The 22,602-nt window shown below is 35.8% G+C and overlaps 1 protein-coding gene and 1 pseudogene across 2 annotated transcripts in view; both read left to right on the top strand.

The window, feature by feature from the left end:
• The window catches only part of RAB27B (RAB27B, member RAS oncogene family), a 169,295-nt gene that overhangs the window by 77,382 nt on the left and 69,311 nt on the right, over positions 1–22,602 (top strand). The gene's annotated exons all lie outside the window — the stretch shown is intronic.
• LOC309639391 (heat shock protein HSP 90-beta pseudogene) lies at positions 16,734–19,251 on the top strand (annotated as a pseudogene). The gene has a single exon. The product of its transcript is annotated as a heat shock protein HSP 90-beta pseudogene (transcript).

Raw genomic sequence — 22,602 nt, 5'->3', positions numbered from 1 at the left:
CTCCGTTAAAAGCATGCGTTTCTTTCTCATAAGTTGAGACAAAGCAGTTACATATGAAATTGTGTTCTCATTTGTTTTTGTGGCTCAATTGCACAGCATCTGATTTAGCTGCTTCTTCAGGATAAAAGTGAATGATGTATTCAGTCCACTGGATTTTCTTGCAAGCTGTGGGATTTCCTTCAGAGCTATGAAACATTTTGCTGCTGCTTCCTTATTTGTTTCCGATGCCCACATCCTGTGCTCAGAGGAGAGTCACGTTTTTTGAGATAGTGTGGACAGCCAGTACAGATAAGCAATGTACTCAGCCTTAGGTCAAGGACCGGAAATCGTGCTGGTATCTGAGTCATCTGCTTAACTCAGAACTGGCCTCTTAAAGAGATGAAGCCTGTTGTGACACGGAAACTATTGTGTGTTACCTTGTGGGGGGCATGTAAGACTTTGATTAGAGGAGCCGTCTCTCTTTTTATCTCCTTGTTTAGGTAGTCACTTTGATTTCAAGTGTATACAAGCATTGAGGATCCAAATAACAAATGAAAAAATGCAGCCTACCTAACACTCTTGGGTGCTTAAATGTATGCCTAATTCAAAAGTTATTATTACAGGAATTATCACAATGAAAATTATCATAATAATGATTCTCTAGTTCAGGCTCCTTCTTTTCTGTTAGGTCTGTTAGGTGTTAAAAAAGCATGTTTTCTTCTCATCAGTCACTTGAAATGTTTCTCACTTCCAAGGTGACCTACACATGGAGAATGTGTTAGGAATAAGATCGCATTTACCTGAATGGATCTGCAGAAAGATAAACACGTTTCTAAGACTCCTATCAAAGAGGGGAGAAGTTAGCAGGGACTGAAGCAGTGGCAGATGGGGCATGCTTTTATCACTACCAGGCAGTCTCTGGTTAGTCTATGTATTTTCAAAAATATTTAAAGTTTGTTGACCTAAATGTTTCTAAAATTGCTTGCTTCGTACAATAGTGTAAAGAGCTGCTGGTTGTCTCTACTTGCAGGAGATACATTTTCTTCTGTAATAAAGGCATTAAACGTATGACTGCTCATACCAACGCAAGGTATCTGCAGATTGTAAATTCTTACAATAAAAGGCATGTGACTTTCATATAGCCATATCTACGTACTTCATTTTGGATACCCTTTGCTGTTAGGCGCTATGAAGCAAATATGAGTTTCCCTGGAATCTGAGGGAACAATTGACAGCTAATACTGACCTGTGACTTCTCTTTGGGTTGATTAGTTGAAGTTATTGCCTCTCATGGATCTCATAGAAAATTTCAAGTTCCATTTTGCAATCTTTGCATCAAGAAATAGTCTTCATTTAACAACTTTTCTGCAGTCATCTGCTCCTGTTAGGAACTTGCCATTCTCCTTCTAGTTGCTAAATCTAGGGAAAACGAAAAGTCACCAGGATTGTTTCTGCAATCAATGAATCAATGAGCAGTGGTAAATCCAATCTTCATCAGTTCCTCAAAGCCATACCAATTAAACCTATCATCTACAAATAAAAACCAGCCTTCTCATTTTGCACACTCATTGGGGAATTTGTATAATATCTCACTCTACCTGAACACAAATTGATCAAGTTTATGAAGGCATACTATTCCCCTACTCTCCTTCAACACCTCTTTGTAGGAATTCTCAAGTTACCCTTCTAAGTGTCCTTTTTTTTTTTTTTTTTTTGGCTGCGCCATGCAGTCTGTGGGATCTTAGTTCCCCCGACTAGGGATTGAACCTGGGCCCTCGGCAGTGAAAGTGCCGAGTCCTAACCACTGGACCGCCAGGAAATTCTCTTGAGTGTCTTTATAATAGGTCTTAATATGTAACATGTAATCCTTCTCATGCTAGAAGCTTATCTTGCTCTCAGGGACCTTACAATCTGGTAGGGGAGAAAACACAAATAAATATGAAACAATTCGGGTGTTACATGATCAATCAATTCAACATAGGTTTTGTTATCAGCTGTATTTTTCAGAGAAAACTATTTAAGAAGGTGGGACCTGATCTGATGCTGTAGGAATAATACATGAAGGATTTGAACTAGTCAGGGTGATGGGTTTGGTATCCATGAGGGGAAGGAGACCTAAACAAAGATACTGAAGTGGAAAGGAATTTGCTCTAACAAACTGTGAGGAAATTTATCCCATTTATGTGAAGAATTTACATGAGAAATTACTAGATAAGAAGTATCAGATTATGAAAGTGAGGCAGAAATGTACGTTTAATGCTGTAAGAATTAACAAACCAAATTTTGAGAAATGGCAGGACATGATTAAAAAACCCACACTTACACATTAAGCTAACTGAAAGAAACCATACTACAAAGGTTATATACTGTATGATTCCATTTATTTGACATTCTTTTTTTTTTTTAATTTTATTTATTTATTTATTTATTTAATTTTTTTTTTAGCTGTGTTGGGTCTTCGTTTCTGGGCGTGGGCTTTCTCTAGTTGCGGCGAGCGGGGGCCACTCTTCATCGCGGTGTGCGGGCCTTTCACTATCGCGGCCTCTCTTGTTGCGGAGCACAGGCTCCAGACGCGCAGGCTCAGTAGTTGGGGCTCACGGGCCTAGTTGCTCCGTGGCATGTGGGATCTTCCCAGACCAGGGCTCAAACCCCTGTCCCCTGCATTGGTAGGCAGATTCTCAACCACTGCGCCAGCAGGGGAGCCCATATTTGACATTCTTGAAAAGGCAAAACTATAGGGACAAAAACTAAATCAGTAATTGCTAGGATGTTGCGGTCAGGTAGCGTGGAGGGTTTTTTTGAAAAGATGAAACTGTTCTGTCTGACAGTGGTGGTGACTAAATGACATTTACCAAATACATTTACCAAAACTTGCAGAATTACACACCCAAAATGGTGAATCTTACTGTCTCTATATTATACTCTTAAAAAATAGAAAAAACCTTATTTAAGGACAAATATGGGTTGAAAATGATCATGAATGTTGACAGGAGCAAATAGAAGAAAGAATTGTTAAAATTAATGACAATATATTAATCAAAAACTTTAAAATTTTCAAACCTATGAAAGAAGATAACATACTTGGAATATAAATACATGTCTGAGGACTATATACATGTAATTTTATAAAACCTTTCGGATGTATAATGGCATAGTTAGATTAGCTTTCAGGATGTTTTGTTAGTTGCTATCAAGCTGGGATGGTTAAGTGAATAGGAAACATGAGTCTCTAACGCCATGTTTGATCTGTTACAGACTAGAAAAAAATAACATTCAAAAAATTAAAGGATCACATCAATACTGACCTGCTCAATATCAGAAATAAGCATTCTAGGTCTCTTATAAGCAAACAAGAGTAGGTCTGAGCAAATTTGAATTGACTAGAAGATGGTCAATTCTGAAATGCTGAACCACTTTCTGAGGTTTAGTTAAATTAACTGGAATTTAGTTTTCCTTTAACTGCACTTGTCCTGCTTTGAGATATAGTCCATCATGTGCAGTGTCAGTATTCAGAGAAAAAAAAAGTTTCCAAACATTGATGGGCACTGACTCTGAGGATAATCTTCTTTTGTGAGGGTTAAACTTATCATGTAGGAGTGGGCAACAGAAGAGCTGGGCAGGCTTTGTATAAGCCGTCATCTTTTTGCCCTAAGAACATAACCTCCCCAGAAACTTGCAGCTTTACAGAGGTGACCACAATAACTTGACTCATACCACTCACCCCCAGCCTTTGACAAAACCAGGGTCCACAGAAAAAACTTTTCCTAAGGAAAGATAGTTATTAGAGCAATTAATACGTGATCAAGTCTTTCAAATGAAATTTTCCCAATTAGACAATAAACATTGGTTTAAGGCACTGCAGTTTGGAGTGATTTATTATATTGCATTATTGCAGTAAAAGCTTAACCAGTACGAAAGTCAAAACCAAGGGTTTGGAGTCAAACATGCTTAGAAACACTTTTGTTAAATAGACAGCAGTTGATTATATAAAATAATTATTCACTTCAGTACAACACCACATTGAGCATCTACCTACATGCCATTTAAGACACTACTAGAAATTAAGTATAAATATTATTAAACAGATCCCACATTAAGATTAATTTTTTTGGAAAATTGGGCTATCTTTCTTTAATTGCTTTGTAGAGTACACTCATGCCCATTTATGTACAGATAATCCTATTTTGGATGACACTGATTTTGAAAAAGCTTAAAAAGTTAGGTTTTCCTATTAATTAAGAATCTAAATAATCATAATTTTATTTTTCTCACTGTCCAGCTTTTCAACATTTGTGTAAGTTAAAGTTTTAAGAATATTGATCTGAAAGTATTATTGAAAATATACCATGTGAGAACAAACATCTTCAAAATATAAAATAGAAGAACCAGTGCTTATAAGGCACCCCACACTGAGGGAGTCAGAGTAAGGGGAAAGGAGTTAAATAAAAAGATAATGGTGTCTCTTCTTTTTTTTTTAAATTTTATTTATTTATTTATGGCTGTGTTGGGTCTTCGTTTCTTTGCAAGGGCTTTCTCTAGTTGCGGCAAGTGGGGGCCACTCTTCATCACGGTGCGCGGGCCTCTCACTGTCGCGGCCTCTCTTGTTGTGGAGCACAGGCTCTAGACGCGCAGGCTCAGTAGTTGTGGCTCATGGGCCCAGCTGCTCCGCGGCATGTAGGATCTTCCCAGACCAGGGCTCGAACCCGTGTCCCCTGCATTGGCAGGCAGATTCTCAACCACTGCGCCACCAGGGAAGCCTGATGGTGTCTCTTTTAAAGGGTTACTATTTAAGCCTAGTTTTATGTTTATGTTCCTTTTTTTAGACAGCTTTATTGATGTTTCACTGACATAAAATAAACTGTACATAATTAAAGTAAACAATTTGATAATTTGACACACGAGTATATGTACTAATGAACCTTCACCACAGTCAGGACACTGAATAGATCCACCATGTTTAATGTGTCCTCCTGCCCATTTGTAATCCCTTCCTCGTTCCCCACTCACTTTTGGTAAGATTAAACTTTGGGGTTCCATTATAAGACCTCTTACTTAGTAGGCTCTCCATAAATTTGGTTGAACAGAACTTTATTCTAGGAAATACTGTGCTTTCTCATTTTTATTATCAGAAATATCTATCAAAGTATTTTCAGGCATGCAACTCTCTGAAATAGTTATTGTTATTATTCTTATTCCTTTATATAAAAGGGGAAACAAAGGATTAGAGAAGTTATGCAACTTATTCGAACTAATATAGTTTTGAAACTCAGACTCAGAACCTCACAAAATTTGTAGATGCTCACTAAACACCTGTTGAATACATATCTTAAAAAGTCTGCAAAACTTTGTGAGCCCCCTGAACCCCTGCAGTTGTAAATTTCTTTTTTTTTTTTTTTAACAAGTGAATATTTTAATATCTTTTTAAAATATTTCACAGGACAACTAAAAATCAGTAAGGATACAGAAGTTTTGAATGAAATTATCAACCAATTTGACCAAAGTAACATTTTAGAACTATCCATCAAACAGCAGTAGAAAATATACATATTTTTTAAACCACATATGAAATATTTACCAAGATGGACCAAACATTAAAATAATTCAAGTGATACAAATCATGCTTCTAACCACAGTGGAACTAAATTATATATCAACAGAACGATTTCTAGGAAATTCTCAAATACTTGGTAAGTAAATAGCATACTTCTAAATAACTCATGAGACAATACAGACAAGACAAAGGAGAAATTTTTAAGGATTTGGAGCTGAATGAAAATGATAACTCCATATTAGAAAATTTGTGGGACGTCATTATAGAAGGCTACAAATCTCATCTGATAAATGACTCATACCCAGATTACATACAGAATTTTCAAAATTCAATTATGTGCAACAAAATACATCAGCGAAAGTTTGAATAGACATTTCATGAAAACTATGAAGACAGCAAATAAGCACATGGAAAGATGCTTAACATCTCGGATAATAGGGAAATGCAAATTACAACCACAGCAAGATACAAGTAGATGTCTACTATAATGACTAAATTATAAAAATTGACTATCCTTGTTTTAGTGATATTTGCAGGATCAGGAACACTCATACATAGCAGATGTGGATATAAAATGGTGCAATCACTTTGGAATGCAATTTGGCATTACATCACTTCACTGCTATATAATTCAGGAAGCGAAAATTAACATATGTCCATACAAAGCTGTATACCTGAATTTCATAAAAGATTTTCTTGTAATACCCCAAAACTCTAAATCACCCAAATACCCATCAGTAGGGTGAACAGAGAAACAAATTGTTATAGATCTATACAATAGAATGATACCCAGAAATTAAAAAAAAATAATAGACTATTGGTGCATGCTACAACATGGATGGATCTCAAGACAATTATGCCAGTGAAAGATGTCAGACAAGAAAGAGTCACTGATGTTTCTCATGACAAATTTTGGGGGGACTGGTATGCTCACAGTTTTTATCATAGTGATTTTTTTTTTTTCCTTTTTTTTTTTTTCTTAAGACCAGGAATATGGCTGTCATATAAATTTTACTGTTAAGGAATCTTTGTACCCCCAGCGTCTAGTCCATTGTTTTTACATAGTCAGTGCTCAACGATGGTGACCTGCAACTAATGCATTTCCTATGAAACAATGAATAATTATTCATATAAGAATAATTCATATAATTATTCAATATTCATATAAGAATCTAGATTGATTTATTACTTTTCAGTTAGCCTCCCTGTGCTTCATCACCCACCTGAATCACTCAGAAATAGCTATTTCCTAAGCTTTGGGTGGGAGGGGAGATTCTCTGTATAGTGATGTTCACTCAATCCTTATATATCAGCTTCATACCACGTGTCTCCAATGAATCCTTCACCCTCCCCTGTGTCCCCCATGCAGGGACTTAGAGGGTTCCTGCCACTCTGCTAAGGCAGTGAGCACACTTCCATCTGCTTGCTAACGTCAAAATATCTGTTGCCCATTTCTCTTGTTCTTGTCCTTATGCATTAATACCTTTCTAATTCCTTCATTGCCATTTTATGGCGTTTTGGGATGGAGAGAAGATAAACTTGTATTCAACAGGACTTCGGGATCTAGAAAACATTTAGATTAATGGCTGGCAAACATAAATGAACTGAAGACATGAGTTGCAGTGTTCACTTTTTTGCTATACATAATGATATTTCATTATCTATAGAATGAGTGAATTAAACTAGATGAAGACTTACAGATGTTCTGGGAAGAATACTTCCAGGAGATGTGAAATAGGAGTTTATGAGTAAAGAAAGTTTATTGTCAAATTACTTAGGATAAGACAGGCTTAATAAGATTGAAGAATTTTTTGCTGCAGACACTTCAATGTGTTTGCACTCATTGTGAATTTAAAGAGGCAGTAGCAGAAGCAGTGTTTCCCAAAGTAGTCTGACTAAGGAATGCTTCTTACACATGCACACAATTAATACCTCTCCTATATAGTGTTCCTTGGAAGATAGTTTAGAAAATTCTGACCTAGATGATTGCTTTCAAATTTTGAGTTTCTGTGACTCCAAATTAAGTAACAAGGACATTTTAGGAATTACATTTGTTAATAACTTTCTTATTTCTAATGATTTAAAGATAAAATGAAGAAGGATTTCGTGTAAGGAAAAAATACATACAAATATGTGTGTATATATACACAAGTAGACACGCATATATACATATGTATATGTATACATACATATATAAATATACAAAATAATGGCAAATAAAACTAATAACTTAAGACTTTTTTTTTAACCACTTCTTGATGCAAATGATAATTCTAAGCCTCAGCACAAGGAATAGAATGAATAAAGAAGCATAGTTCCTTTGTCATCCTCTGCAATTATGGCCTTAATTGACATAATTCAGAGAAGAAACCGGATGTCATGGCATAGAAATATATTATTACCCTTTTCTCATGTTGCTGTCAGTGGTGGCTTTTTTCTCTGGGGCTCTATGGTCCTTGTCTATCACTGTGGTGAGGAATGCCCCAGCCCTTGAAAGGGTTTTCTTTACTCCTTTCTCTATTCCATCTGCTTATTGAAAAAGAAATAATAAGATAGGAGTTTCTTGTCTCTTCTCTTGTCTATTTGAAGCAGCGGTAAGAGGAAAAATTTTAAATGTAGTATGCCTTGCTATGTGCTGGACATCACATTAAAACTTTTATGCATTTTATTTCATAATTAAAATCACCATAAAGGATAGATATTGTTATGTTGATTCACCTCAAATCAATTTTTGGAAGGGGGGGAGAAATATCCATATTTGAACATCTCCAGTGTATAAAAAAGAAATGGAACAATAAGGTAAGGTAACTCATCTGTTTCAACACAATTGGTGATTGGTCGGGTCAGAAATGGAATTTGGGCCTGTCAGACTCTGACAGTTGGGCTCCTTCAATTCTAAGCACCCCACATAGTGCACCCATGATTTTAACAAAAATTAACCTCTACTGTGTATATTGTTTTCAATTGCTTGGTTCATATGTATTGTGAATCTATTTTCATCTATTACACATTCTTTTACAGTAACATTTTAATGGATTCAGTCTTGCTTCAAATGGATAAACAAGAATTTATTATGGTCTACTGTTGGGGACAGCAAACTTTCTTTGTAAAGGGTCAGATGTTAAGTGTTTTAGGCTTATGGGTTACTTGGCAACTACTTTGTCACAGCAACTAATCAACTTTGACACTGTCACGGGAAAGCAGTTATAAACCCAGATTTATGATATATATTTATTTACTATAACTACTCTTCTTGAAAAAATCCTGTATATGAACATTAAGAAGCTTGTGCATACATATAGTGGTCAATTAATATTTGAAAAGAAAGTCAAGAATACCCAATAGAGAAAAGACAGTCTTTTCAATAAATGGTGTTGGGAAAACTGGATATTCACATGCAAAAGAATGAAACTGGACTCCTACCTTTCTCCACTCACAAAAATTTACTCAAAATGGATTAAAGACGGAAACTCTTTAATTTTTAACTCTTTAATTTAAAGGTAACTCCTACCTTTCTCCACTCACTTTAAGTGAGTGGAGAAAGGTAGGAGTCCAGTTTCATTCTTTTGCATGTGAATATCCAGTTTTCCCAACACTATTTATTGAAAAGACTGTCTTTTCTCTATTGATAGCTAACACACCATTGTAAAGCAATTATACTCCAATAAAGATGTTTAAAAAAAAAAACAACAACAACCAAATGTATTATTCCCAATGACATTATTAAAAAAGTTCTGAAAATTTTTGACAGAAAAAAAAAATGGATTAAAGACTTAAATGTAAGACCTGAAACCGTAAAACTCCTAGAAGAAAACAGGGAAAAAGCTCTGTGACATTGGTCTTGGCAATGATTTTATGGATATGACATCCGAAGCACAAGCTGCAAGAGCAAAATAAACAGGTAGGACTACATCAAACTAAAAGGAAAGTGATCAATAAAATGAAAAGGCAACCTACAGAATGGGAGAAAATATTTGCAAACCACATATCTGATAAGGGATTAATATCCAAAATATATAAAGAACTTATACAAATCAATAGCAAGAAAACCAAATAATTCAATTTATAAATGGGCAAAGGACCTGAATAGACATTTTTCCAAAGAAGATATTCAAATGGCCAACAGGTACACGAAAAAGTGCTCAATATCACTAATCCTCAAGGAAATGCAAATCAAAACCATGAGATATCATCTTACACCCATTAGAATGGCTATTATCAAAAAGCCAAGAGATAACAGGAGTTGGTGAGGATGTGGAGAAAAGGGAAGCCTTGTGCTCTGTTGGTGAGAATGCAAACTGGTGCAGTCACTATGGAAAACAGAGTTCCTCAATAAATTAAAAATAGAACTACTATATGATCCAGCAATTCCACTTCTGGGTATATAACCAAAGGAAATGGAATCACTATCGTGAAGAGATATCTGCACCTCCGTGTTCACTGCAGCATTATTTACAATAGCCAAGACATGGAAACTATCCAAGTATCCATCGATGCAAGAATGGATAAAGAAAGTGTGATACACACACACACAATGGAATGTTATTCAGCCATGAAAGAAGGAAATTCTGCCATTTGCAACAACATGGATGAAACTTGAGGGCATTATGCTTAGTGAAATAAGTCAGACAGAGAAAGACACTTATGATCCCACTTAAATGTGGAATCTATAAAAACCGAACTCATAGAAACAGCAGATTGTCAGGGGCAGGAGGGGGAGGGGGAGAAAATGGTAAAGGTGGCCAAAGGGTACAAATTTCCAGTTATAAGATGAATCAGTTTCTGGGGATGTAAGGTAAGGTAATGTACTGTACGTGAATATAGTTACCAATACTGTATTGTATATTTGAAAGTTGTCTAAGAGAGATTTTAAAAGTTCTCTCCTCACAAACACACACAAAATTGTAATTATGTGAAGTAATTGCTGTATTAACTAACCTTATTGTTGTAATCAGTTTGTAACATATGCATGTATAAAATCATTACATCGTAACCTTAAATGTACACAATGTTATATGTCAATTACATCTCAATAAAACTAGAAGAAAAGAAGCTCATGGAAATACCTTTGGTTAACTCGAGGGCATAGGATGAAATGGAATAAGGGAATTTATGGCTTTTCTTTATGTGTTTTTACATTGTTTCACCAGTTACAATGAGGAAATTCTATTTTTAAAAAAATTAAATTTCAAACTGTGATTCCACTTCAGTGATCCAGAGCATATTACCCTCTGGCTACTTTTTATTTTTAACAATCACAAGATACACTTCTTGGGTGAGCTACATCTACTCCCTCCTACTGCATACCATAAAAAGACAGGGATTGTTAAGCAATATAATGCAATTTTTTATTTTCCCAACATAGGATTGACATTAATAGAACAACAACCAAACCAAAATATTAATATTCTGAAACCAAATTCATCTTTTTACTAGACATATTCCAACATTTAACTGAGTTAACTTATTCCTTTACCTGAGGATATACAATACAAATTATTTATATTGAAGGATACTGAATGAGGTTATGGTGATCCAGTTTAAATGTTTAAATGTCTGTGGGTTGGGGCTGGAGAAATGTAGCTGTTATTATTTTGTGTTTACATTTGATTTCATCAGTTTTTATTAACCTTTATTTCACATACAGTCCCCCACCCAGGGAGCATTTTCACTTATTTTTCCCCCTAATTGCCCCCCCACCATGAAATATTAATACCACAGTTATACTGTATATCTGTTTATGTGCTGTATGTATATCTACATTTTATACATAAAAAGAGTAAAATTATTTCACTCTCCAAGAATGAATTTCATCCACTTACGGGTAATATTGTTCCCATTGAAAATGCATGGATTAAACCTACTTCAATTCTTTTCCAAGAATTGGACTGATGGTCCATGAAGTAGAACTTCAGGGACGTGATGACTGTTTAGTAGCAAAGACCCCACACTGCTTCTTAGGAGCCTCCTTTGGTTTAACCTTGAGCAGAAATAGGGAACTCTTCTATCGTACACACACCCATGCCAAGCTTCTCAGCTTTCATAACAAGGTGTCACTCTTTCCCTCATTGGCTAAAGCCCATGGATTCTCATTTAACCAGCAGTATAATGGTTGCTGTCTATGTACTCCTGAGGAGATATAGTCTGAAATCCACTTGCCTCAGGACTTATCAAAATCTATGTACTGAGGATACAGTCTATCAATTCCGTACTCTCAAAATCAATTCCTCGATTAGATTAAACCTGCAAAGAATGCCATTTTGTGAGCCCCTCATTTGCCCAAAGAACTACTTACTTACTTTTACTGAATGAAAATCTACTATTAATACCATGCTTCTACACTAATGGCCATTTTAAGAAATCATCCCACACAATTCATTATGGTATTTTACTATCAGAAAGTTCCAGAAGTCGTAGCTCATTACATAGGATGACTCCTCTTTACAAGCATGGGAGCAGAGATCTAAATTCTATGAATGGGCAGGTGTCTCTTGAGCAACACATTTGTTTTTTTATGGACATAATGAATGATATTAACTTCATGGTCTCTAACAAATATAACAAATGTTAGAGAAGGTATTTTTCTATCCTAGTCTAACTTCTGACTTCATCCGTCCATATTCTCTTTTTCACCTTAATCTGATTTCAATTTTCACTTGCTGTTAATTTATATTTTAAGATAATTTTATGGCTGAACAAAATGCATGCAGAAATGTGTACAAATTGTACATATGAGCCTGAGTAAACTTCACAGAACAAATGCGTCTATGTAACCAGCACACAAATGAAGAAATAGAACATCACCAGAATCCCTCTCCTGTCTCTTCTCGGTCAGTACCCCCAAACCCGACAAGAAAATCACTGTCTTGACTGCTAACACTATTGATTAATTTCGCCTGACTTTGAAGTTTATATATATGAAATCCTATAGAGCATGTGGTTTAGTGTCTGGATTTTCTCATTCAGTATTATGCCTGTGCAATTCGCTAATGTCACAGGTAGAAATACTTTATCCCCACTGATGTGTAATATTCCATTTTATGAATACACCTAAGTTTAATTTTTATCTTATTATTAATGGACATTTAGGTTGTTCTCAGTTTGCAGCTACTACAAATAGCTCTTGTAAAAGACTTCTGGTGAACATACTACAAAATTCTACAAATCATATATTTAAAATGAGCCATATCTCTGCTCAAGTTCAGTTTTCCAAAATAGTCAAACCAATTTACACTCCCACTAGCAGTAAATAAACATTTCATTTGCTTCACGCCCTCACCAACACCTGGTATTTTGTTTTATTCATCCTAGTAGATGCATAGTTGTATTTCATTATGGTTATTTTGCATTTCTCTGATGACTAATGAGGGTGAGCAACTTTTCATGCTTACTGGATATCTGGATTTTCTCTTTTTGTAAAGTGCCTTTTCAACTTTATTACCCATTTTTCTATTAGGTTATTGATTTCAATTTTATTTTTCTTACTGGATTTAATGCAGTTATAAAAAACTATCATCTTTCTAAAACAAATTTGGGTATAAACAGACACAAATAAGTGAAAAAAATAAAGTAGGTGTCAAATCCAAACTAACCATAAGCAAAGCATTTGGGGCATAGGACTTGACAGTTTAGTACTAATAAACTGTAAAGGAGGCTTGAAGGGTTAATAGCACCATTTTTATGCAGAAAGGACATAGCATATCCATCCTAAGTCTGATATTATTGTCAAAGTATCCCCTGTGATCCTTTATGCTGATCAAGGTTTAGTTGTCACTGAAGAACTTCATGAAACTTATTCTAAATAAGATAAGAACCACTGGAACTGGGCAGTCACATATGAGAGGTACAATTAGTAACAACATTCTTATGCCCAGTATACTGCAGTATTTCATTGTGTAAATTACTATTCATTTAAAAATATTTATGTGCTAATGGATAAATCAGCAGCAGATTACCTTTTGGGGGTTAAAATGATAACTTTAAAAGATACAGTCTAAATTTTCGATTATAGATTAGTCACAGTGTATAAAATCTGTGCTAAGCTATGGCTTTAGGAAAATTAATCAGCCTAGAACTAGGAACTCTTTAGTTATAAAAGGACATTATAGTTTTAATTGAATGGATAAATCAATTAAGCTAAAGTATACAATAGAATGCTTCATATTTTCAGGAAATATGAAAACTTTTTTAATGGTCAAAAACAACACTGAAGACTCAAGAAAATACTTATGATTATTACATGGGTCCTAGAACAAACCATATTATACTTAATTTAATACCACCTACCAAATGGTTAAAAACTTACAACATTTCAAAGAAAGAAATTTAATAAGAACTGTTGAACAAAAGTATTTGTTAAAACTCAAACCTTCCCCTCTTACCAGTAGCACAATAATCATGAGAGCTATTCAGTCAAACAATGCAATTTTAAAATTATAGGTAGACATTAATTGAATGAAGAAACATGCATTAAACAGGGACCCCTAAAAAGACAAAGTGGAGACTAAAGGGTTTTATTTTGAGGGTCAGTAAATAAATAGATGAGATAATTATTCTAGCCAATGGAATCCAAAAATATGAATTTCAGTTTTCAAGGTTAAAGCACATAAATGCTTGACTTCTGGGACATCGTCAGGGAATTTGATATTCTACTTAGTATTTTTAATTTATCAGCTAAGTAAATCTTGTCTTTTTAAATACAAACAAATTTTTGTCTTAGTGTTTGTATTTATTAAATTTGAATATATAATCCTTTGCTTTCTTCAACTGGTTTATTGACTATAATTTAATTGTTTTTGTGAAAACACAAATTCAGCCGTATAAATGAAACTATTTATGGTTTCTATTAATAGTGCAAAGCACTATTATAACATGCAGAGGTGTAAGTAGCAAGCCCTTTTAGAGTTACTGTGGAGAAACAGATTTGGTAGTTACATGTCTTAGCTAAAAACCGTCATTTGTGCCAGCAAGAGTCCTAGGAGGGGATTAAGGGAGTACAAATGCTTTATGGTCCCCTAGGACCAAATTGAAAGCAAAAAGCCAATGTCAAATCAAAAATAACTTACATACAATAATAGTTGGAACTACGTGAATCATGGGGTCATGGAGTTATGGGGTCAGGAATTGTATTCAACTTTGACATACTTTACAAATTTCCAGTGTTATCAAAAGGCTTTATTTGTGCTATTTTTCAATCTGTAAATATAGTTATCCCCAAACAACTGAGGAATGACCATATGTGGAGCTATATACTAAATTTTTTCTCTAACTTATTGGGTGGTTATTAATAATTGAATGAATTATTTCAGCAAACATTTCATTTTAATTTAATTCCTAACTTTAAAACAGAGAAGCTTGAAGGATAATATTTGTGTCTTTACAGTGATAGTCTCAAGGAGGAAGAAGAGATGAGAAAACTTGCAATCACTTGCCATTAGTTGGAGAAAGCAGATTCCAAACTGTGATGACCAATGTTAAAAGATCTTAGATCATTAAATGCAAGTTGGGCCGTGCATTTCTGATTGTTACAGATCCAGTTTTGTCACTGATGGAATGAGTCAAGGCTGAGGGTTCCCAGCAATAGCCAAGGCATTTCTGTGATTTATTTATCTTAACGTTAAATAGTAGGAGAGGGAGTTGCCAATATGTTTACCTTTAGTTGTGACGTAAGGTCATAATAACTGAAATGAGAGAGTCAAAGTCTCTCTTTCTAATTTTCATTGAAAAAAATGTACACATTTGTATCATGATGCCTCAAGGAGTTTCCTTAATTTGCTATGAACCCTTTTATTTCAAATCACGTTTACTTTGAGAGTCCGATATAGAGTTCCTTGAATCATTTTCACAAATCAATTTTTCCAACTCTTAATATTTCAGTTATGAAAAGTAAGACTTGATGAAATACAAAGGACAGATGGACAAGAGACTCTTCTCTGCCCCACTCCCCCACAACGGCTTTTTTTTTTTTTTTGAAAACTTCCTAGCTAAGGATGTCAAGGTAGTGAACAGATTCATTTATTTATTGACTCATTCAATAAACATTCATTCTTTGGACACCTATACTGGTGTCAGACATGAAATTTTTATGAACAGAACAAATTATTTTAAATCCCAGTTTCTAACATGTAAGATCAAAGAAGAATCATCACAAATGTCTTTTGGCTAACTATGGAGTGAATGTCAAGCTTTTTGATTTAGAATTCTTGTTCTAAATCAAAGCAAGTTGTAACATTGCTTTTCCCAGGTTTGATATTTCATTGTCCCCGCTCCAGGGCATGCTGGCATAGAACTAGAGTTATAAGCCTAAAAGCATTCGATCATGTAATTACAACACCACCATGGGAACCACTCAATGCTATTGCATCCAGACCCTGCATACTGCCACCCCTGTCATGAGTATCCGACCCCTTTGGCTTTTATAGGGGACTCTCACCAAGACATGAATTGGAGAAGACCTCACAAACAAAAAAGGGGTTTGAATGCCATATACCAAGAAGATGACTAATATTTACCACATTTTACAGGTGGAGAAATGCAAGAAAGTGAGAAGTTCTTATTAGCTGTTGTATCTTCATTCTGATCATGTTCTTTTACCAGTTCTTTTAAAACTGGTAAAGAGAGAGTCTTCTCTCCCGAGACTCACACTAAATATATGACTATAAAAATAAATTATTTATAATTTATTTAAAATAAGTTGAATAGTTCTAATGAAATATATATTTTATATGAAGTACACAAAGATTTTCTTCCATTCCTTCAATCTACAGTAGTAATAAAATATGTAGCTAAAAATTCCACAGAATGGGAACCTACTTAGTGGTTATGGCAGCAATGCATATTTCAGGAAATAATATATGGCTATGGTACTTAAAATTTTCATGTTATTTTGGAAATAGGACATTTAAATATATCTTAGAAATATAATAAAAATTATTATGGGTATATAAACTTTTACCATACTGATTACAAAAATAAATTAGATGATATTTCATGTAATTATAATGTAAGATTGTTTAATAAGACAGTCTTACTATTTCTTAAAAATATAGTTTTAAAAAGTAATCAGTTAGCATGGGATTCTTGGCTATCACCAAATCTTCATTTGCTAATTGTTATTTTTGCAAATTATCTTTTAATATCATATATGACCAAACATAACGAACATCATTTCCCAAAATATACCTTAAAAAAGAGATGTTTGCTCTTGAGTCACCCCCGTGCACCCCTGTTGTGGCGAGTGAGATTGAGGCAGTCCTTGCCCGCTCAGCTCTCTAGTATCTGCGTTTCTTATTCTTTAAGATGCCTGAGGAAGTGCACCATGGAGAGGAGGAGGTGGAGACTTTTGCTTTCCAGGCAGAAATTGCCCAACTCATGTCTCTTATTATCAATACCTTCTATTCCAACAAGGAAATTTTTCTTCGGGATTTGATCAGTAATGCTTCTGATGCCTTGGACAAGATTCGTTATGAGAGCCTGACAGACCCTTCCAAATTGGACAGTGGTAAAGAGCTGAAAATTGACATCATCCCCAACCCCCAGGAGCGCACCCTGACTCTGGTAGACACAGGCATTGGCATGACCAAAGCTGATCTTGTAAATAATTTGGGAACCATTGCCAAGTCTAGTACTAAAGCATCTATGGAGGCTCTTCAGGCTGGTGCAGACATTTCCATGATTGGGCAATTTGGTGTTGGCTTCTATTCTGCCTACCTAGTGGCAGAGAAAGTGGTTGTGATCACAAAACACAATGATGATGAACAGTATGCCTGGGAGTCTTCTGCTGGGGGTTCCTTCACTGTACGTGCTGACCATGGTGAGCCCATTGGGCGGGGTACCAAAGTGATTCTCCACCTTAAGGAAGATCAGACAGAGTACTTAGAAGAAAGGCGGGTCAAAGAAGTGGTGAAGAAGCACTCACAGTTCATAGGTTATCCCATCACACTCTATCTGGAGAAGGAACGCGAGAAGGAAATCAGTGATGATGAGGCAGAGGAAGAGAAAGGTGAGAAAGAAGAGGAAGATAAAGATGATGAGGAGAAGGCTAAGATTGAAGATGTGGGCTCAGATGAGGAGGATGATAGTGGCAAAGATAAGAAAAAGAAAACAAAGAAGATCAAGGAGAAATACATTGATCAGGAAAAACTGAACAAGACCAAGCCCATTTGGACCAGAAACCCTGATGACATCACCCAGGAGGAATACGGAGAGTTCTATAAGAGCCTTACCAATGACTGGGAAGATCACTTGGCAGTGAAGCACTTCTCTGTGGAAGGTCAGTTGGAATTCAGAGCATTGCTGTTCATCCCTCGTCAGGCTCCTTTTGACCTCTTTGAGAACAACAAGAAGAAGAACAACATTAAACTCTATGTCCGCCGTGTGTTCATCATGGACAGCTGTGATGAATTAATACCAGAATATCTCAACTTCATCCGTGGTGTGGTTGACTCTGAAGACCTTCCCCTGAACATCTCCCGAGAAATGCTCCAGCAGAGCAAAATCTTGAAGGTCATTCGCAAAAACATTGTTAAGAAGTGCCTTGAGCTCTTCTCGGAGCTGGCAGAAGACAAGGAGAACTACAAGAAATTCTATGAGGCGTTCTCTAAAAATCTAAAGCTTGGAATCCATGAGGACTCCACTAACCGGCGACGCCTGTCTGAGCTGCTGCGCTATCACACCTCCCAGTCTGGAGATGAGATGACTTCTCTCTCAGAATACGTGTCTCGCATGAAGGAGACCCAGAAGTCCATCTATTACATCACTGATGAGAGCAAAGAGCAGGTTGCCAACTCTGCATTTGTGGAGCGAGTGCGGAAGCGGGGCTTCGAGGTGGTGTACCTGACAGAGCCGATCGATGAGTACTGTGTGCAGCAGCTCAAGGAGTTTGATGGGAAGAGTCTGGTCTCGGTTACCAAGGAGGGCCTGGAGCTGCCTGAGGATGAGGTGGAGAAGAAGAAGATGGAGGAGAGCAAGGCTAAGTTTGAGAACCTCTGCAAACTCATGAAAGAGATCTTGGATAAGAAGGTGGAGAAGGTGACAATCTCCAATAAGCTTGTGTCTTCACCCTGCTGCATCGTGACGAGCACCTATGGCTGGACTGCCAACATGGAGCACATCATGAAAGCCCAGGCACTTCGGGACAACTCGACCATGGGCTACATGATGGCCAAAAAGCACCTGGAGATCAATCCTGACCACCCCATTGTGGAGACCCTGCGGCAGAAGGCAGAGGCAGACAAGAATGACAAGGCTGTCAAGGACCTGGTGGTGCTGCTGTTCAAAACTGCACTGCTCTCTTCCGGCTTCTCGCTTGAGGATCCCCAGACCCACTCCAGCCGCATCTACCGCATGATCAAGCTAGGCTTGGGCATTGATGAAGATGAAGTGACAGCAGAGGAGCCCAGTACTGCTGTTCCTGATGAGATCCCTCCCCTTGAGGGTGATGAGGATGCCTCTCGCATGGAAGAAGTAGATTAGGAATTTCTACCTGCAGACTTTGTTCCCTCTGTATAGTGTCCCCATGGCTCCCCCAGCAGCAGCCCCAGTGGCCTTGGCGCACTTGGTTCCTTCTGCTGATGTCTAGTGGTTTTATTTCTGTCCCTCTGTCCAAGGCAGGATATAAGGGCCTCAAGCCCTATTCCTTTCCACATTTGACATGGGGTTTGAATGTTGTGTATTGTGTTTTTTTGTTTGTTTTGTTCTGAAATTAAAGTATGCAAAATAAAGATGATGCAGATTTTTTATAAAAAAAAAAAAAGTTTATCTTATATTGATGTCATTATAGATCTCTTATAACGGAACATTCATGAAAGAACTTTAATTTGATCAAAAAAGTATTTTGGGAAAAAGACATATTTGCCTGAAATTACATCAATCAATGTTAGTTTGGATGCATGGACAAATTACCTGATAATTTGTTAAAAGGCAGACAAAAGAATTTAAGACAGATTTAATTATTCCTAAGTGTATGGCATCACAATCTGAAGTGTTTGCAGTTAAAAAGTAGCAAAAGTTGTGAGGAAGAACACTGTTTTTTGATAACATATTTTGGGAAAATGAAGGAATCACCATACAGTTGTTTACACTTATACAGTAGGATCATATGACATTTTATTTTGTAGCTCACTATAAAGCTAGCATTAAGCATATATACGTATGTACTTTACATGAGCTTGTAAAGGACTATACTTATGTTCACACATGCAATTATATATGTAGATATATGACTATATTTATGTGTATGTATATATATTGTCATTACATTCTTTTTCTACATTATAGAAAAGAATGCTTAGTTTTTATGATATGAATTTATTAGTATGAATTAATTATTATTTTCATTAATAATAAAATTATTAATTTTATTAATATGAATTTATTTCTCCTTAATCAATTGATAAATTGATTTAAGTTTTATAATTGTAATTTTGTCCATAATTATAGCAATTTTTGTTTTTTGTCTAGATGCAAGCATTACTCAAACCATTTGTTCCTTTCTTACAGAATGTTCCTTTAACATAAAAAGAGAGAATTAGACTAAGTTACATAATTTCCATATAAGGTTCCAGTGCATGTCCATTTCACATTTTAAGAAACTGAGCCAAAATGAAATTAGAAGTGGGGAAGTTAAGACCTCAACGTAGAATAGATGCTGTACATATAATTATGTGAACAGGTCCACTTCGATGCCTAAAATAGGTCTTGATATGTTACACATTTAAAGTAATTTGCCAGTAAAACTTCACTTAAGCATATATATTCCTTGATGTTATATCTTTAAAAGTAGTTAGGAAAACTAGCATGACCTGGGAGACCAGGTTTGTGATTTTGAGCCATGCTGTGGGGTTTCCTCAAACTGGGAAGGGGTTGATTTTTATTTGTGATTAGACGACATCATATGAACCGCAAATCAGCAGAGGGTGGAAGCAAATCCTTGTGTGACTACCTGGCAAAGCTTTCACTGCAATCCCAGGAGTGGGGTGAGTTAGGAAACCTCTGATCTCATCAGCGTGGGGTTCAACTCGAGAGACAAGATGGCAATTTTTAAGAGTATTTTGAAGGATGAAAGGCAATATCTTACCCTAAAAGTTAAGTCAGTGGCTCATGTCACCTAGGAAAGAGAGAAGAAACCAAATGTATTTGTTCTTTAAAGCTTTAACATGCTTATTTTCTCAGAGTACCTTATGTTTTTCCTTCATGTTCTCCACTTTATCCCCCCCGTGCCTGATATCCCCAAGTATCAGGCACATGTTACTTAATAAATGTTTGTTGAGTGAATAAATGACTGTGCAAATCTCTCAAATCTATCTTCAGTCTGCACCTTAAATTCAATTTCTCCGTTGCTCATAGGTTATTATGCAAAAAATATGCAAATACTTTAATAATAAATTGTAATGTTTTCTCTATTGAACACATATCTTTTGTTTTCCTATGTATATTTTAAAACTAATATTATTTTTATTTTTATTAAGGTAAAATATCTCATAGTGTTCAAAAAAAGGGTGTTCAAATTCTTAAAAACTAGCACAGATTCCCTCTTAAGTCCCAGTTTCAATCCCCACAGGAAAACATTTGACTCTTTTAGTGGATTTTTATTGTAATACTTACATGTGTATTTCTAAATGGTTTGCTTATCCTACTATTTCTTTATTTAGCAATTTCACACATTGTTTATTGACTATGTTATAATAGTTGAGAATTTAATTGTCTTGCACATACATATACCATCTTTCCCTATGCCCACCCTCCATATGCAGCTATGTTGTAGTTTATGGTTACTCTCTCGTCAGTGTTAACCATTATTCTGATTATATTCACATTTGAAAGAAGTGCTATATTATTATTGTTTCTTTTCTCATAACCTTTTGTTTTTCCTGGAGTTATTAATATCATTTTGTCAATTTGTTTAGTATACTTTGTACCTACTATAAATTTTTCATAAATGCTCCCAAATGATCTTTCAAACTGAAACAATCAGAATAGTCTAACTGCGGGACTTCTCTGGTTGTCCAGTGGTTAAGACCCCATGCTTCCACTGCAGGGGGCATGGTTTCATCCATGGTCTGGGAACTAAGATCCCACATGCCGCGCAGCATAGCCAAAAAAAAAAAAAAAAAGAATAGTCTAACTGCTTTAACAAACAACTCCTAAAAATCTCAGTGGCTTATCTCAGTGTAAGTTTATTTCTTGCTCGTATCACAGCCCAACGTGTGGCAGTTAGGGTTTCTATGCCACAAAATCATTCAGAGCCACAAATATCTTTCATCTCAGAACTTTAATGTCTTCTAGTGCCTCAGAGCTCTTCACTTAGTCTTTGTGTCTGGATGCTAATAAGGAAAGAAGGAAAGCATGGAGGATGTCATAGGTCATTTTATGGGAATGGCCTGGAAGTGGTGTATGTCACTGCTGTGCACACACCATTTGTTGTTACATGCCTTCTTAATGGCAAAGGGCTAAGGATTGAAAGCCAGTGGGGTGCACAGGAAAAAGAGAATGTGGAATCGAATGAGCACTTCCAGTCTCCACTACACGGACGTTATCAAAGATTTTTCAAATGTACATGTACATTAAGTAATTACTTTCTTTTTCTTTTTTTTTTTTTTTCTGGAGACTTTCCCTCTGCAATCCAGCCTTCTGCTTCTCTCTAGTCCTGTTGTTCTGGAGAATTCACTTCACTGTCTCCTGTGTTGGACCTTCATTTCCTGAGTTCCATCTCTTCCTCTTTCTTGATTTATAAGCTTGTTTGGGGGACCTTTCCTTAGAAACAGTAAAGGAAATGCATTTTTGAATCCTTATATGTCTAAAAATATCTTTAATCACACTTGGTTGACATTTTGTATGGGTACACAATTCTCATTTCAAAATAATTTCATTTATAAATTGTGAAGGCATTTAAAGAATCTTCTGGATGCATTGCTCTTTTTTTTGGTTTATTTTTTTATTTATTTTTATTTTTGCCACTGTCACCTTTTTTTTTATTATTGGAGTATAGTTGCTTTACAATATTGTGTTAGTTTATACTGTACAGCAAAGTGAATCAGCTATACGTATACATATATCCCCTCTTTTCTGGATTT

Source organism: Balaenoptera physalus (assembly GCF_965194825.1).
Source record: "Balaenoptera physalus genome assembly, chromosome: 12".
NCBI classification, from domain to species: domain Eukaryota; kingdom Metazoa; phylum Chordata; class Mammalia; order Artiodactyla; family Balaenopteridae; genus Balaenoptera; species Balaenoptera physalus.
Note: the sequence above shows the minus strand (reverse complement) of the source record. Positions and strands in the feature narration are given on the sequence as shown.